The sequence below is a fragment of the Schistocerca serialis genome, chromosome 9 (assembly GCF_023864345.2).
Source record: "Schistocerca serialis cubense isolate TAMUIC-IGC-003099 chromosome 9, iqSchSeri2.2, whole genome shotgun sequence".
NCBI lineage: Eukaryota > Metazoa > Arthropoda > Insecta > Orthoptera > Acrididae > Schistocerca > Schistocerca serialis.
In genome coordinates, this window is record NC_064646.1 from 415,340,574 (window position 1) to 415,358,777 (window position 18,204).

Consider the following 18,204-nt stretch of genomic DNA (forward strand, 5'->3'; position numbering starts at 1 on the left):
CACAGCTCTTCCTTTTCGCCACATCTGTTGCAGAATTATGTTACTGTACTATCGATAAAAATTGATGTCAGCCCTCTGTATAAGTAACGGTTGATGGCTACATCGATTTTTCACAGTTACACGTCTTTTAAATTTTATTTATAGCACCTCTGGTTCATTCAACACTGGGAAGATAATTGCTTAGAAACCATGAACGATGACGCAAGGACTTAATTTTGGACAGGAACGTTCAAGAAACAGCTGCGTCAATTCGATTTATTAAAACCTATCGCCAAAAAGACGACAGCAAAAGGAAGTCGTAAAAACACCCGCTATACAATTAACGTCAGTTTCAGGGGACACAAGCACTCAAAATTCAATGCGTCCGAACCCTAGAAGGCGTCAATTGCTCGCACAAATAGCTTGCACGTTCTTAATCATTCTCCGAAATATATACATAGTGATTACTTATTCAAATATATTCATTGCGAAAATTAAATTATGCGCTCACTTCCCGGGTGGTAGAGAATATTTTTGTGGTGTTAATTAAAATCACCACATCATCGCGATTTGGCACTATGAGTTTAAATCATGCGGTAGTATCCCGGATGTGTACACTTGCATCAGCTCCACTTGAGAACACATCCTCAGTAAAACGATAACGCTTCACCTTACGCGTAAGTATATGTACCCACGAGATAATTGTGGAACATGTGCACTGTTTCCCTACGATGAATCACGAACTGAACAATTCCTGCGTAACAATCTCCACGAATTTACTAATAACCAGTTGTCTAAAACCTAGATATCTCTTTTCTTTTTTTTAATGAGACGCAGAATCTTGTAGACTGCCTGTTCTAAGCTTACGTCCAGTTCCTTGCCTTGCACAAACCCTTCGTTAAGTGCATATTAGCTGCAATATATTTTAATTACACTACTGGCCATTAAAATTGCTACACCAAGAAGAAATGCAGATGATAAACGGGTATTCATTGGACAAATAAATTATACTAGAACTGACATGTGATTACATTTTCACGCAAAAATGGTTCAAATGGCTCTGAGCACTATGGGACTTAACTTCTGAGGTCATCAGTCCCCTAGAACTTAGAACTACTTAAACCTAACTAACCTAAGGACATCACACACATCCATGCCCGAGGCAGGATTCGAACCTGCGACCGTAGCGGCCGCGCGATTCCTAGAAACGCTCGGCCACTCCGGCCGGCCCATTTTCACGCAGTTTGGGTGAATAGATCCTGCGAAATCAGTACCCAGAACAACCACCTCTGGCCATAATAACGGCCTTTATACGCCTGGGCATTGGGTCAAACAGAGCTTGGATGGCGTGTACAGGTACAGCTGCCCATGCAGCTTCAACACGATACCACAGTTCATCAAGAGCCAGCTGATCGACCACCATTGACCAGACGTTTTCAATTGGTGCGAGATCTGGAGAATGTGCTGGCCAGGGCAGCCGTCAATGCGAACGAGAGGTGACCGAGACGTGCAACCAATGGCACCCTATACCGGGTGATACGCCAGTATGGCGATGACGAACACACGCTTCCAATATGCATTCACCGCGATGTCGCCAAACACCGATGGGACCATCATGATGCTGTAAACAGAACCTGGATTCATCCGAAAAAATTACGTTTTGCCATTCGTGCAACCATGTTCGTCGTTGAGTGCACCATCGCAGGCGCTCCTGTCTGTGACGCAGACTCAAGGGTAACCGCAGCCATGGTCTCCAAGCTGATAGTCCATGCTGCTGGAAACGTCGTCGAACTGTTCGTGCAGATGGTTGTTGCCTGCAAACGTCCCTATCTGTTGACTCAGGGATCGAGACGTGACTGCACGATCCCTTACAGCCATGCGGATAAGATACCTGTCATCTCGAATGCTAGTGATACGAGGCCGTTGGGATCCAGCACGGCGTTCCGTATTAGCCTCCTGAACCCACCGATTCCATATTCTGCTAATAGTCATTGGATCTCGACCAACGTGAGCTGCAATGTCGTGATACGATAAACCGCAATTGCGATAGGCTACAATGCGACCTTTATCAAAGTCGAAAACGTGATGGTACGGATTTCTCCTCCATACAACAACGTTTCACCAGGCAACGCCGGTCAACTGCTGTTTGTGTATGAGAAATCGGTTGTAAACTTTTCTAATGTCAGCACGTCTTAGGTGTCGCCACCGGCGCCAACCTTCTGTGAATGCTCTGAAAAGCTATCATTTGCATATCACAGCATCTTCTTCCTGTCGGTTAAATTTCGCATCTGTATCACGTCATCATCGAGGTGTAGCAATTTTAATGGCCAGTAGTGTACCTTCCCGCCACTACTATTTATGAGAAGTTCGTCATCAGTTGTTACGCGTATTAGAAAATGAACTCATATGTAGAATAACCCACATTATCAAAACATATCTGTTATAGTCAGTAGCACGAAAGTACTATCAGCAAGGTTGTGGAGATGCAGGTGCAATTATTAACAATGTTTATTCTCTCAGTTCATTTTCATCTCCTCCATAGGCGGTCGACGTACGTTCCGTAACTTTGAACTTGGGCATAGGAAGAAAAGACAAAAAAATTAGCCTTTTCACAACATCTCCTCTTGCACAGTAATTTATTAAACACGATGCGGATAATGACGTAGGGCTGTAATGCTAAACACAATCTATGGTCCAATGGTTCGTAAGTTCTACTGCAGAATACACTAATTTTTCCTCGGAACAGCATAAATTCTATCAAAATCCCGGCATCAAGTCAGTTGAAGAAAGAGAAATATTAAAAGCTCATAAAAAATTTGATCGTCTCAAAATACCAATACTCATAAATCGCCGAAACGCGTTACTGCTGCCACGTAGTTTTTGTGGCAGGGAATGTTAACAGTGACACAGCTGAACCAAGTTTATCGAAATTGTTTAAAGTCCCTAGTCGATTTAACTGTTCAAAAATGAAACTTTGGCACATACGTGATATTAATTTCGCCAGCATAGTGCAGCTCTCCAGAAAGTACTTTATAACCGTCCACCAATCAGTCGGGGGACATGGACTCGGCGTAGCTTTACTGCCGACTACCTCGTGTACTTCGTAAGTATTTCATCAAAATGAGCGGATATTAATCGGTTGTATGCAAAAATGGGTTACGTCACGAACAGCCCATTGGCGCATCACAAAATAAATGATCAAGTGACCATCACCTATGTTCGATGTCAACGTAAATGGAAATGAGCGTTTGGCGTCATTGGTCGGGAGGCCCCTTGCGGGGCAGGTCCGGCCGCCTTGGTACAGGCGACCTGCGCGCCGGATGGGGATGAAATGATGATGAAGACAACACCAGTCCCTGAGCGGAGAAAAAACCCGACCCATCAGGAAATCGACCCCGGCCCGTAGGACGGCAATCCGCCACGCTGACCACTCAGCTATCTGGGCGGACTTCGACGTCAATGAGCCATAACCACCGACAGACGGCAGGCCGCAAGCACTAGCAGTGAAAGATATACAAGGCGTTTCGTGAGAACGCGGAAAACAGTGCAGTAGTTCTCGTAGGGCGGAAGCGCAGCGAGTTATCTGACTTCCAATAGGCAAGGCCAAGGGTGGAAGCATTTCCAAAACGGCTAAGTTTGTGTACCGTTCGCGTGTCACCATGGGTCAAGTAAACCGTCCATGGTAAAATGGCGCTACCCTAAACCGCTGCCGAGGCAACTGTGGTGCACCACGGGCGATAGATGACAGTGATGAACGACACCTGAGGAGATGTCTACGGGCGAACCAGACGTGCAACTGTTGAGCAACTGCGCGCCCAGATGAACCAAGGGGATACCAGCAGCGTCTCCTCAGTAAACGTTCTGTGAACGTTGCTGCGTATGGCCCTCTGGAGCAGGCACCTCGTTCGTGCGCCAATGCTAACTGCTGTTCATCGGCGACGAGGTCTGGAATTTGCACGCCAATACCGCAACTGGACACCACAGCGTGGCGGCATGTGGCTTATTCAGATGAATCACGTTTCGTGCTCCATCGGACAGATGGCCAACGGCGTGTACTGTATGAAACCTCTGAAAGCAAACACCTTGCAGCCAGGAGGGCGTGTTATGGTCTGCGGAATGTTTTCATGGCAATCCCTGGGTGGTTCGATTATTCTGAAAGGTACAGTGGATCAACGCAAGTATGCATCTATCCTTGGGGACCATGTCTTCCCCTACGTGCAGTTTGTTTTTACTCGGCAGGGCAATGCGACATCTGAGACACCTCGCAGTGTACATGCGTTATTCGAAGAACATCAGTTTACTATTCTCCCCTGGGCACCAAACGCACCGATCTTAAACCCAATCGAGAATCTGGGCGGCCACATCGATCGGGCTGTTCGGGTCATGAATCTCCAACCAAAAAACCTAGCGCAGCTGGGCACGGCACAGAGGTTGACATGGGTCCACATCGTTGTTGGTACCTTCCAGAATCTGACTGACTCTCTTGCTGGATGTCTCCAGGCGGTCCGCGCTGCAAAATGTAGTTATTCAAGATTTTGACAGGTGGTCACAGTAATATGACTGGACAGTGTAAATACCAATCACTGCCAGCATTGGCTGTGAGTGTCCAGGTCCGATTCTCTGCCCAGTTCACAATATATTAGCAAATGGAAACTATTATGAGCAATAAGTCATAATTAATCGGAATCCCTGGTATGTCTAGAGGGGCAAAGAGGAAGAGTAACGCAACAAGCTTATTCACTGTACAAAGCTACAGGGGTTGAACAAAAATAATAGAAATACCAAAAACACATCACATTATTATGCCTAATACGATACAGAGAAGCCGTTGACATCCAAAATAGCTTCCACTCCTCTCGGAATGCACAATACAGGTACTGTATGGTTTTATAAGAAATCTTATATTATTCGTCTTGCAAAATACACACATCAAAAACAGTTTTGCATCACCCCGGTTCCGAGAGTTCCGGAACCTGTGCAGAAAATTGGAATAGTGATCAACATAAACATCATTTCCGCCATTTTTATTGCTCATGGAAACCACACAGCGACACCTACAGAGGTGGTGGTCAAGACTGCTTTACACACCGGTACTTCTAATACCCAGTAGCACGTCCTCTTGCATTGATGCATGCCTGTATTCGTCGTGAAATACTATCCACAAGTTCATCAAGGCACTTACGCCAGATTGTTCCACTGCTCAACGGCGATTCGGTGGAGACTCCTCAGATTCGTTGATGTGTCAAGTTGTCCGTAAACAGCCATTTTCAATCCATCCCAGGCATGTTCGATAGGGTTCACGCCTGAGAACAGGCTGGCCACTGTAGTCGAGCGATGTCGTTAACCTGAAGGAAGTCATTCACTAGATGCGCATGATGGAGACGTGAATTGTTATCTATGAAGACGAATGCATCGGCAATATGCTGCCGATATGGTTGCACTATCGGTCGGAGGATGGCAGTGACGTATCGTACAGCCGTTACGGCGCCTTCCATGGCGACCAGCGGCGTACGTCGGCCACACATAACGCCACCCCAAAACAGCAGGGAACCTGCACCTTGCTGCAGTCGCTGGACAGTGTGCCTGAGGCGTTCAACCTCACTGGGTTGCCTCCAAACACGTGTCAGACGATTGTCTGGTTGAAGGCATATGTGACTCTCATCATTGAAGAGAACGTGATGCCAATCCTGAGCGGTCCATTCGGCTTGTTGTTGGGCCCATCTGTACCGCACTGCATCGTGTGGTTGCAAAGGTGGACCTCGCCATGGACGTTGGGAGTGAAGCTGTTAATCATGCAGCCTATTGTGCACAGTTTGAGTCTTAACACGACGTCCTGTGGCTGCACGCAAAGCATTATTCAACATCGTGTGGTTGCTGTGAGGGTTCCTCCGAGTGATAATCCCTAGGTAGCGGTCATCTACTGCAGTAGTAGCCCTTGGCGGCCTGAGCGAGGCATGTCATCGACCCTGTCTCTCTGTATCTCCACCATGTCCGAACAACATCGCTTTGGTTCACTCCGAGACACCAGAACACTTCCCTTGTTGGGAGCCCTTCCTGGCAGAAAGTAACACTGCAGACCGATGGAACCGCGGTATTGACCGACTATGAATGGTTGAACTACAGAACATACGAGCTATGTACCTCCTTCCTGGTGGAATGACTGGAACTGTTCGGCAGCCGGATCCCCTCCGTCTAATAGACGCTGCTCGTGTATGGTTGTTTACATCTTTGGGAGGGTTTAGTGACAGTTCTGAACAGTCAAAGGGATACAATATCCCACAGTCAACGTCTATCTTCAGGAGTAGTGGGAACCGGGGTGTTGCAAAACTTTTTTTTATGTGTGTAGTAGAAGTTCACGTGACGATGATGGAGGTGAATAGCGATCATACACCTTTCTCTCTAAAGCAGACCAAAAATTGCTCAGTACTGAGGTCTGGTGGCTATGGTGACCAGGGTAGATGCGTCAACTCATCCATGTGCTCAGAAAATAAGTTCTGGATTATATGACTCGTGTAAAGAGGACCATCACCACCACTGTGAACAAACATGGTACCAGGGGACCGACCTGATCACCCAAACTGGTTACATAATCCTTGCTGAGCAACCGTGAGGCCCGTGGAATACCATGATACGGTAAGCTAAATCATCATCGAAGCCCCACTGTGTTTCACTGATGGGACATTAGCTCGGCCAGAAGTTGGGAACAGCGTGCAGCAAGACTCCCCTGACCAAATGACTTTCTGCCATTGCTCCCTAGTCCAGGTTTTATGGTTTCGGCACCACGTTTACCTGTCACGGGCATTTGGATCATTGTTGAGGAGCTTTCTAATTCCAGCTGGCCTTGCAATTCCCTGTTCGTGTTGATTTGGGTCTCACATTGTTGACGAGTGCGACATTCTGATGTGTAATGTCTTCTGTAGCTGTCGTCGTCTTATTTTTAGCCACAATACTCTTCAACGAGCGACTGTCACGATGAGTGGACGCACGCTTTCGTCCGCATTGTGACATAGCGGACAACGTTTTCCCGCTTTCCATACATGTGGTATAAAATTACGATACGCTGTCTCTCTTAAAACACCAAATACTTCTGCTGCCTTGCTTATACACTACTGGCCATTAAAGTTGCTACACCACGAAGATGATGTGCTACAGACGCGAAATTTAACCGACAGGAAGAAGATGCTGTCATATGCAAATGATTAGCTTTTCAGAGCATTCACACAAGGTTGGCGCCGATGGCGACACCTACAACGTACTGACATGAGGAAAGTTTCCAGCCGATTTCTCATACACAAACATCAGTTGACCGGCGTTGCCTGGTAAGACGCTGTTGTGATGCCTCGTGTAAGGAGGAGAAATGCGTACCATCACGTTTCCGACTTTGATAAAGGTCGAATTGTAGCCTATCGCGATTGCGGTTTATCGTATCGAGACATTGCTGCTCTCTTTGGTGGAGATCCAGTGACTGTTAGCAGAATATGGAATCGGTGGGTTCAGGGGGGTAATACAGAACGCCGTGCTGGATCCCAACGGCCTCGTATCACTAACAGTCAGGATGACAGGCATCTTATCCGCATGGCTGTAACGGATCGTACAGCCACGTTTCAATCCCTGAGTCAACAGATGGGAACGTTTTCAAGACAACAACCATCTGCACGAACAGTTCGACGAAGATTGCAGCAGCATGTACTATCAGCTCGGAGACCATGGCTGCGGTTACCCTTGACGCTGCATCACAGACTGGAGCGCCTGCGATGGTGTACTCAACGACGAACCTGGTTGCACGAAAGGAAAAACGTCATTTTTTTCGGATGAATCCAGGTTCTGTTTACATCATCATGATGGTCGCATCCGTATTTGGCAACATCGCGATGAACGCACATTGGAAGCGTGTATTCGACATCGCCATACTGGCGTATCACACGGTGTAATGGTATGGGGTGCCATCGGTTACACGTCTCGGTCACCTCTTGTTCGCATTGACGGCACTTTGAACAGTGGACGTTACATTTCAAATGTGTTACGACCCGTGGCTGTACCCTTAATTCGATCCCTGCGAAACCCTACATTTCAGCAGGATAATGCACGACCGCACTTTGCAGGCCCTGTACGGGCCTTTCTGGATACAGAAAACGTTCAACTGCTGCCCTGGCCAGCGCATTCTTCAGATCTCTCACCAATTGAAAAGTCTGGTCAATGGTGGCCGAGCAACTTTCTCGTCACAATACGCTAGTCACTACTCTTGATGAACTGTGGTATCGTGCTGAAGCTGCATGGGCAGCTGTATCTGTCCACGCCATCCAGTCTCTGTTTGACTCAATGCCCAGGCGTATCAAGGCCGTAATTACGGCCAGAGGTGTTGTTCTGGGTACTGATTTCTCAGGATCTATGCACCCAAATTGCGTGAAAATGTAATCACGTGTGGAATGAATACCCATTATTCATCTGCATTGCTTCTTGGTGTAGCAATTTTAATGGCCAGTAGTGTAGAAGCACCCACCGTAAGTGTGCCGACAATGTGCCCAAGTTACAAACCGCTTAGCTCCAACATAACAACAGGGAGCACTGTTCTGACGACGAGTGAAACTCGCAACATACTGAGCACACTGATACGTTTCTCGCTGTGTCTCCATATTTTTGGCCAACCCGTGTGTGTTGTACCGGAACGTTGCTTCCGCCTTCATCACTCTGCCAGGCTCGCTCCAGTTTTACGCTGACACTGAACTGAGGCAGAGCTTTTGCTGTGACGTCGGGACGGTCTGCTCTTCACCGGCCCTTGCCAGTAACCCCCATCAAGCTGTGCTGCAGTCCACCTGCATCCAGCACAGCTGCAAGCCAGGCGAGACAGCCTCAACGTGACGACAGCCGCTCTGAAGTGCCCCTGCCAGGTAACGACGCGCCGTTTTGTGCAGCCTTGCAGCGTGCAGGTCATACGACTTAACCCAAAACGTAGCCTTAGGTCGAAGCCCGTCGTGCAGATCATTCCTTCTGTTCACCGCAAGAGGTACAGAGAGAAAGAGAGAGAGAGAGAGAGATAGAGAGGCCATCATAGAGCAGATGATAGCCAGCAGGGGTCGCTGTGCAGCTAGCGGTCGGCGGGGCGCTAGCACCTCCGTGCGGGAGATAACAGCGCGCGTGATCTACGTCCTGCCGGGCAGCTAACGGTGCCTGGCTGAGGTCGCCCTCTGCTAACGAGCTGGAGTCCTTCCGTGCTGAATTAAAGACTCAGTGACGTGATGTCCAACTTAGATTCAAGGTGGGAGTGAGCTGCACCGGCAGAGTCATTACATTCATGTAAGGAACAAATAGCGTATTTAAAAGTTAGCAAGGCAGCTGAGCGTTCCGTAAAAATGGGATTATGTATACACACAGTTCATCCACCTAGGGAATCTAAAATTTAGACAGTTTTTATCTCTCATCGATATCGATACTGGCAAGTGAGACACTCCCTTTTTAACCCACCGTTATTGTCTAGTTGAGCGCGGGATTAGCCGCACGGTCGCGGGCGCTGCAGTCATGGACTGTGCGGCTGGTCCCGGCGGAGGTTCGAGTCCTCCCTCGGGCATAATTAAATGGAAACCCTACCTACAAACAGGCGTTGATGTACTTCATTGGGGACACGTTGAAAATGTATGCCGCGACCGGGACTCGAACCCGGATCTCCTGCTCACATGGCAGACGCTCTATCCATCTGAGCCACCGATGGCACAGAGGATAGTGCGCCTGCAGGGCACGCTCCCCGTGAGACCCACATTCCCAACATGTCCACATCACTACATTCGTAGTGCGCCTAATAGATGTTTGGCCATCACACTCCTTACTCGTACGGGACTTGGAAGCCCTCGGTGGTTCAGATGAATAGAGCGTCTGCCATGCAAGCAGGAGATCCCGGGTTCAAGTCCTGGTCGCGGCACACATTTTCAACATGTCCCCAATGAAGTACATCGACGTCTGTTTGCATCTAGGGTGTCCATTTAATTATCATTTCAATCTGCCTGTGCCTAACGTTATTCCATCTGAAAGAGTGAAAATGTGTTCGAAATGTTTGCAAATCGTGTAACTGATACGGGGCGTGGTTACCAGATAGATAGTCTAGTCGGACGGGATAAACCGCCTAAAAGCCACATCCGGTACATCGGCCTCGTCGTTAATCCGTCGGGCAGATTCGATCAGGTGCCCGCCGCGGCCACCGGATGCGGCGTGCTAACAAGCGCGACTATCCGGCCGGGTCCCTTCTCGCCCTGTTCGTACTTTTAAGTTACTGAATTACAAATGTCATGAAACTTTTTGTCGCACTTTCAGCTACCAGTCGCAGGAAAGTGGAATAGCCGGCCGGTGTGGCCGAGCAGTTCTAGGCGCTTCAGTCTGGAACCGCGCGACCTCTACGGTCGCAGGTTCGAATCCTGCCTCGGGCATGGATGTGTGTGATGTCCTTAGGTTAGCTAGGTTTAAATAGTTCTAAGTTCTAGGGGACTGATGACCTCAGATGTTAAGTCCCATAGTGCTCAGAGCCATTTGAACCATTTTTTTTTTAAGTGGAATACTTTATTTTACGATGTCGCACTTCGGGGAATGAATTCCTATTGAAAATACCTTCCCACAACGAGCTTTCGTGGAAACTTAGAAACACTCGGGCCTTGCACATAGCTGCTTGGCTGCAGGAAGCTGCCGCCGCCCCCCTGCCACCACCCCCACACTCGCCCGCCTTGTACTTACTAGCTGTGGCCGCCGGCCCGTGATCGAGCTACACACGCAGCTTTTACGGGCTCTCTCGGCCGTAAGACGCCGGCCGTATAAAGCGTTCCCATCAAAACCCTCGCGCAGCTCCACCGTTCACTCTGCCCACCGCCCAGTATCAGTTTTTACAACCACATTTTATGATCGTCATACCTGGAGTAATCCGATGATAAACAGCGGCTCCTCGCTTTCGTCAGCGAAAAAGGAAGGGCGTTTCTCCCACACCAGCATACCGGAAGTTAATTCCCCTTTCTTTTCTACAATCCTTGCAGCGTCATTAACGAGGAGCGTACTGTGACCAGTCAGGAAACTATAACAGTGCGCGCTACCACGTACAGATCTTTCAGAGGTAATGTGAATCTTTACGCTGGGTTTAAGACGTCTGTAACTTCAGTATACGGCAGGTTTCGACCACAACGCCCCTATATGTTGCTGAACAGACGTTTCAGTGCTGTGTCACAAAAGTGATAAAAAATCTGTGTGAAATCTTATGGGATTTAACTGCTAAGGTCATCAGTCCCTAAGCTTACACATTACTTAACCTAAATTATCCCAAGGTCAAACACACACACCCATGCCCGAGGGAGGACTCGAACCTCCGCCGGGAACAGCCGCACAGTCCATGACTGCCGCGCCCTAGACCGCTCGGCTAACACAAAAGTGAATTAGGAATCACACAAACTAGTAGCACCATAGCTGATGCACCACCAACAGGAAATGCCTTGAGCTTCATGAAACATCTACAGAGACAGTTTTAGAGAGGTTATGCAGTAGTAATAGGAGAGTCATTGTCCATGGACATTTTACTGTCGATTTTCTGGTTAAGAATAGCTTGATACTCAGCTTTAAATTTTTCACACATTAAAGTTCCCTAGTGCAATGGTCATTCTTTTCAGATTTAACTATCCAATTATTTATAAGAAAAACCAATAATCAGTACTTTATTTGATCGTAATGCCCAAACTTCAACAATAAAATATGCTGAGATGCGATAGCGGGAGCAGACTTTCGCAGAGCACTGAAAGAATTCGTAGAAAGGCCCCGAGAATAGACGATATTCTGTCGGAACTACTTATAGCACTGGGAGAGCCTGCCATGACAAAACTCTTCGATCTGGTGTACAATATGTACGAGACAGCATAATAAAGAAATAAACCTTTAACATTGGAATTAGACACAAGGTGCTCTCAATGGGGTCTTGTATGTAATATATGTAGAGCAAAGATGGCTCAACCAGACGCTAATAGTAACCACATTAGCGGTATGGAGATCGATATATTCCAATTTTCCTCAGACTTCAAGAAGAATGTAATAATTCCAATTCCAAAGAGAACTTCCTGACAGGTGTGATATTACCGAACAACCAGTTTAATAAATCACGATTGCAAAATACTAACACTAATTCTTCACAGAAGAATTGAAAAACTGGTAGAACACAACCACGAGGAAGATCAATTTGCATTCCAGAGGAATGTAGGGACACGCGAAGCCATACAGACCCGAAAATGTATCTTAGATTAAGGAGAAACAAACCTACATTTATAGTGTTTGCGGACTTGGAGAAAGCTTTTGACAGTGTTGACTGGAATACCCTCTTTGAAATTCTGAAGGTGGTTCAAATGGCTCTGAGCACTAACTTCTGAGGTCATCAGTCACCTAGAACTTAGAACTATTTAAACCTAACTAACCTACGGACATCACACACATCCATGCCCGAGGCAGGATTCGAACCTGCGACCATAGCGGTCGCGCGGTTCCAGATTGTAGCGCCTAGAACCGCTCACCCACAGCGGCCGGCGAAATTCTGAAGGTAGCAGGGATACGATACAGAAAGCAAAAGACTATTTACAACTTGTACAGAAATCAGACGGCAGTAATAAGACGCAAGGGGCATTCAAAAGAAGGATTGGTTGAGAAGGGAGTGAGACAGTGTTGTATCCTATTCCCATTGTTATTCAGTCCGTACATTTAGCAAGCAGTAAAGGAAATCAAGGAAAAATTTGGGGTAGGGATTGAAGTTCAGGGATAAGAAAGGATTAATTTGAGATTTGCCGACGACATTGCAATTCTGTCAGTTGAACGGCATCGACAGGGTCTTGAAAAGGGGATATAAGATGAACATCACCACAGACAAAACAAGGATAATGGGATTTTGTCGAATAATATCAGGTGACGATGAGGGAATTAGATTAGGAAACGAGGCCCGTAAAGTAGTAGAAGAGTTCTGCTATTTGGGTAGCAAAATAACTAATGATGGCTGAGGGTACTCCCTACCACTTCTAGTCATTTCCTTTCCTGTTCCACACTCAAATAGAGTGATGGATAAACGACTATCTATATTCCTCCGTAGCCCTATTTTCTAGTATCTTATCTTCGGGGTCCTTACGCGTAATGTATGTTGAAGGCAACAGAATCGTTCTGTAGTCAGCTTCAAACGCCGGTCCTCTGGTGTTCCTCGAAGAACGTCGCCTTCCCTCCATGGATTCCCATTTACGTTCCCGAAGCATCTCCCTAAACACTTGCATGTTGTTCGAAACTACCAGTAAGAAATCTAGCAGGCCGCCTCTGGATTGCTTCGGTGTCTTCCTGTAATCCGACCTTGTAAGGATCCGAACCAATCGAGAACTACTGAAGCCTACATCGCTCTACCGTCCTTTACAGATGAACCACACTTTCCTAGAATTCTTCCAAAAAATCGAATTCGACCAGTCGCCTTTCCTGCCACAATCGTCACATGTTCGTTCCATTTCATATCGCTTTGCAACGTTACGACCAGATATTCAAACGACGTGACTGTATGGAGAAGGACACTACTAACGCTGTATCCGAACATTACAGGTTTGTTTGTCCCACTCATCCGCATTCCATTTTTTACAGTCACTCAACTTCAACGCCTTACCTTACACTACAGCATCATCAGCAAACATCCGCATATAGCGACCCACCCTGTGCGCCAAATCATTTATGTATACAGAGAACAATAGCGGTCCTATCACACTTCTCTGGGGCATTCCAGACGATACCCTTATCTCTGATGAACACTGCCGTCGTCCGCCCGTGGTAGCTGAGTGGTCAGCGCGACGAAATGTCATATATAACGGCCCGGGTTCGATTCCTCGTTGGGTCGTAGATTTTCTCCACTCAGGGACTGAGTGTTGTGTTGTCCTTATCGTCATCATTTCATCGACACGCAAGTCGCCGAAGTGGCGTCAACTCGAAGGACTTGCACCAGGCGAACGGTCTACCCCACGGGAGGCCCTAGCCACACTGCATTTCCAACACTACCGTCGATGACAACATACTGGGATCTATAACTTAAGATGTCTTCGTACCACTCACATATCTGTGAATCTGTTCTACAGGCTCGTAGCTTCTTTAACAGACTGCAATGGGTCACCGTGTCAAACGCTTTGCGGGAATCTACAAACATGGAGTCTGCCTGTTGCCTTTCATCCATAGTTCGCAGTATATCATGTGAGAAAAAGGCAAGCTGAGCTTCGCACGTGCGGTGTCTACTAAAACCATGCTGATTCGTAGACATAAGCTTCTCGGTCTCAAGAAAATTTATATTAGAATTGAGAGTATGTTCACAGATTCTGTAGCAAACCGATGTTAGGGATATTGGCCTATAATTTTGCGGGGTCCGTTTCTTAGCCCTTATTATACACAGGAGTCACCTGCGCTTTTTCCCAGTCACTTGAGACTTAGCGCTAGGTGAGAGATTCATGATAAATTTATGCTAAGTAAGGGGTCAATGCAATAGAGTACTCTTTGTAAAACCGAACTGGGATTCCACCCGGGCCTGGTGACTTATTTTACTTCCAAGTCTTTCACATGTTTCTCTACGCCAGGGCTGCTCATTGCAATCTCGCCCATACGGTAGTCTGTCCAATAGCCAAATAATGGGATGTTTGTACGATTCTCCTGCGTGAACGATTTCTTGAACGTAAACCTCTGCTTTCGTTTTGCTTTCTTCAACTGCCACATCAGACTGGTCACAAGTGTCTGGATGCTACCCTCAGATCCAGTTAGCGATTTTACAAAGGACCAGAATGTTCTCGTGTTCTCTGCCAGATCTTTTACCAAAGTATGACGGTGGCAGTTGTGTGCTTCGCTCATAGATCTTTCCACAGGCACACAAATCTTTACTAACCTTTGCTTTTCGTCATTTGCGCGTTCTCTTTTGAACCGAGATTGCAACAGCCTCTGCTTCCCCAGCATTTCCCGAATCTAGTTATTGAACCAAGATGTGTAATTTCTGTCCTCGATCCACTTACTTGTCACACAATTCTCCTGACCACTATTTACAGTCTTCTTACACTTTGCCCATAATTCCTCTGTATCCATCTTGCGGGAACTAAGTGATGTCAGTTCACTTTCTAAATGAGATGCTAACAAGTGCTTTATCTGCTCTTCCTAGGAGAAACACTCTCCCAGCCTTCTTCACTGGTTTCTTAACTTTCGTAACCATAGGTGCTATAATGACATCTTGATCGCTAATCTCCGTTTCTATACAGACATTGCCGATAAAGTTCAGCCTATTTGTCACTATAAGGTCTAAGATATTACCATTGCGTGTGGGCTCCCGAACTAGCAACTCCGACAGCGGAAGCCGAGCGAACCGTGGCAAGGTGCCTTAAATCACGCGGGTAGCAAATGGAGAACTATCAAGCTGTAGGTGCAGATATAGTTGTAGTCAGCCGTCTTAGCTGAAGTCTACCAATTTTATAGCATCGTCCTGCTAAGCAACATGCTGTTTTCTAGCTACGTACAAATGGGATTAGGACGCCGCTGTTTTACGCGTGGTAATTCCGCGCAGCACTGCTGTGGTAATAGCATATTCGACTTCCACGTGATTTCCCTTTACGTTCTCCAGAGTTATTGCTAAATTATGGAAACTGGCATAAAATAAGCGGGAGTGGCACATCAGTCTCCCTTAACATAACACGGCAAATACTCAGTAGGGCTGGACAACGGTTAAGGCAGCTGACTGCCGAAGCGAAACAGTGAGTCGTCGAGCTGTCGGCCAGTCTCCGCCCTTCAAGGATATGGCAGAGTAACGGCCACCGAGCGAGCTCGTCTCAACTGCGCGACCACGCGGGCGCAGTGTAGCGAATAGCCGACCACTTGAGCCAACAAGAGTGCGCGAGCCCGCGGTGTGTGTGCGTGCTTCTGTATGTGTGTGTGTGTGTGTGTGTGTGTGTGTGTGTGTGTATGTGTGTGGTTAAGCGTTTTGGCGAGCCGACGTCGTTCTGGTCGGCTCGCGCGCCGCTACGTCACGGCTGGCGGGCCCGCACTCACAGCCCTGAAGAGCGTGCGTCGCCCGTCACGCTGGCGTCCCACGCCAGCCATAAACCCCACAGCTGGCTCTGCTCCGGCGCGTGTCCCGTCCAGTCTGTATGGAACGCGTGTCGCCAGTCGGCGAACTCGGCTGAACTTCCGCGGATCACCACGGCAACCTGTTACAGTACATTGCAGTCTCTGAAAACACTGACTGCGTTGTCTATCATTACGACGACACCACGGCGACCTGTTACACTACCTTGCAGTCTCTGAAAACACTGACTGCGTTGTCTATCATTACGACGAATGATGGGCGCGCAAAGGCCTAGTGTGCAAGCTCTTTGTGCCTGGCTTCTCAACACATTACGTACAATTGCTACGTATTTACAAGGACATACCTTCGTCGTCCCAATTGGTGGAGCCACGTCAACTGTCCACGACATCAGAGATGGCATACCGCTGGGGTCGTACTAGGTCTAATATCCCACTCTCTTTGTACTTCAGATCTGCCGGCAACACCGAGGATCACAACAGCTACCTGTGAAGACAATTCGGCTCTTCTAACACTAAGTAGACGGCCACAGGCGCAACACCATCCCCTCCAAGGAGTCCTTGAGGCCAGGGCAACGAAATGGCGCGTGGGACATAATTCAACTAAAAGTCAAGCGATGATCATTTCCGGGAAACAGTGAGAGTATTTTCTGGAAGTAGAACTTTTCCTGAACTGATACGATGAGCCACATACATCAAATACTTACGAGGGCAATCCCAAAAGTAAGGTTATAATATTTCTGGCTGATTCAGCCATCATCTTAGGCTCCAGGAAGCTATTCCCAGGGCAGTGGAGATGCAAGAAGCATAAGAAGCATAGGGATGACGCAGTGTGGGATGAGGTACCGGTGACAGATGTTAGATTCGGTACCATTCTCGTGAGAATGCTGCTGCTCTGTGATTGGCTGCTGTGTTCGGCGGTAGGGCGCCAAAACGTTAAACTTTAGTTGCTATTATTAATTAAACTTGTCATTCAAATTACTTCATTTTTTAAAAATAAACATCTCTCAACAGCCAGCTATCAATCAGTCATTTCAAAATTATTAAAATCAAAGTATTACTAAAACAAAAGACTGACGATATTACTGCCAATGCGCTTCGGTGGCGTTCGGGTCACGCCTTACTGGCTTGGCGCGCGGAGTGTCTCGGGCAGTTCGATTCTCCAGTTCTGACCGTTCCAGCAGACAGACATGTTGTCTGTAATAGTAGTATTTGATTCATGTAATTTTATTCTCCAGTTCTGACCGTTCCAGTAGACATGTTGTCTGTGGCAGGATGTACTTCATGTTATTTAGCCAGATATAATGACTGGGGAAAGATATGTTCAATACGTTGTGATCAAGAATAGTTCCTCGTGTCTACATCAATAAAAACGCGAGTGGCATCCCAAATGAGTTATAGTTTATTCGTGGTAGCAGTTCCTTGCGAAGTTAATTTCAGCCTCAAGAAAAAGAATCCACGACCTGCGTGCTGTTCTCTGCGCTGGGGACATCATAATCATGAAGACAGCAGGTTAGTGAAGTGTACAAGAACTTATGTATTCCACACAGGGCAGTGGAAACAACTAGGCACCTCACGTGTGCTGCATGCACAGTACAAATGTGCTCAGTGACACGTCATCTGCAGCAATGCAGAGGAGGTAAAGAAGGATGAAAGTATTAACACTATCTCACTTTTATTCCTTTTTTCTTGCCGTAAGGTCTCCTATTTTTTTTATAAGTACATAGAACTGTTTATTTCTACAATGGTTTACATCAGTTTACAGCTTGAACATATAGCTATTTTTCGACATAATCACCATTTCTGTCGATGCATTTTTGTAGACGCTGTGGCAGTTTTTGTATGCCCATGTCATACCAGCTCGCCGCCATGCTATTCAGAAAGTTATGAACCTCTTCTATCACCTCGTCGTCGGAGCTGAATCGCTTTCGGGCCAAATGTTGTTTTAACCTAGGGAACAGGTGATAGTCACTGGGCGCCAAATCAGGACTATAGGGTGGGTGGGTGATTATGTTCCACTGAAACTCTTGCAGGAGAGCAACGGTTTGCCGAGCGATGTATGGGTGCTCAACATTCCTCTTCTCCGGTTCTCAATTGCCCGTTCGAGTTTTTTCAGTCTCTCAGTACCTGTCAGCGTTAATTGTGGTCCCAGCG

At 47.2% G+C, this 18,204-nt stretch overlaps 1 protein-coding gene and 1 non-coding gene across 2 annotated transcripts in view; one reads left to right on the forward strand and one right to left on the reverse strand.

Moving 5' to 3' along the window:
* Window positions 1-18,204, forward strand: part of LOC126419661 (uncharacterized) — a 733,764-nt gene that overhangs the window by 378,492 nt on the left and 337,068 nt on the right. The gene's annotated exons all lie outside the window — the stretch shown is intronic.
* Window positions 9,613-9,686, reverse strand: Trnat-ugu (transfer RNA threonine (anticodon UGU)). Its single transcript has one exon. It is a non-coding gene; the product is annotated as a tRNA-Thr (tRNA).